Below are 746 nucleotides of genomic sequence, written 5' to 3'. Positions count from 1 at the left end.
TGATTCCATCCTTGATTTTGTTGAGGACAAAAGTAGTTGTTGTTGACGAAGTTCACATCCTCATGAATTTCAGGGCAGTTGTTCCCTGAATGCCCAGTGTTTCTACACTCTCCACATGTCATGTGGGAATCATGAATGTGCATGACTTCTTGCTTCTCATTGTCACGATCTTCGAGCTTCTTCATCAGCAGGTCCATCTTGGCAGACAACATGTCTACCTCTTTGAGTTGATGCATACCTCCACCTCTCTTGCGGGTCTGAAGACGTTCTTCATTCCAACCTTGGTTGGAGGCCATCTTCTCCACAAGAGCTGTTGCAGCTGGAATTGTGAGTGACAGGAATGCACCTCCAGTAGCAGCATCCATAGTCTCACGGGTACTGTTGGTCAACCCATGGTAGAAAGTCCGCATGAGTAGCCAATTCTCCATCCCATGATGAGGACATTCTGCTATGTAATCTTGAAAGCGTTCCCATGCCTCAGGGACAGATTCATCATATTGATGTTGAAAGCTTGAGATTCTCCCACACAGAGCATTGGTCTTGCTTGTGGGAAAGAACTTTACTAGAAAGGCAGTGGAGCAGTTATCCCATGTAGTATTTCTATCATTGTTGGTGTAGAACCATTGCTTTGCCTTCCCCAAGAGTGAGAATGGGAAGAGGCAAAGTAATATGGCATCTTGGGTCACTCCTTTGATGGTGAAAGTGCTACAGATCTCCAAGAAGTGTTGGAGATGTGCACTCGCATC

The 746-nt window shown here is 45.7% G+C and overlaps 1 non-coding gene across 1 annotated transcript; it reads left to right on the top strand.

Annotated features, from left to right (window-relative positions):
• Positions 1-426: 426 nt before the first annotated feature.
• LOC136490529 (small nucleolar RNA R71) lies at positions 427-535 on the top strand. Its single transcript, XR_010767808.1, has one exon. It is a non-coding gene; the product is annotated as a small nucleolar RNA R71 (small nucleolar RNA).
• The last annotated feature ends 211 nt before the right edge of the window (positions 536-746 follow it).

Source organism: Miscanthus floridulus, chromosome 10, assembly GCF_019320115.1.
Source record: "Miscanthus floridulus cultivar M001 chromosome 10, ASM1932011v1, whole genome shotgun sequence".
NCBI lineage: Eukaryota > Viridiplantae > Streptophyta > Magnoliopsida > Poales > Poaceae > Miscanthus > Miscanthus floridulus.
Note: the sequence above shows the minus strand (reverse complement) of the source record. Positions and strands in the feature narration are given on the sequence as shown.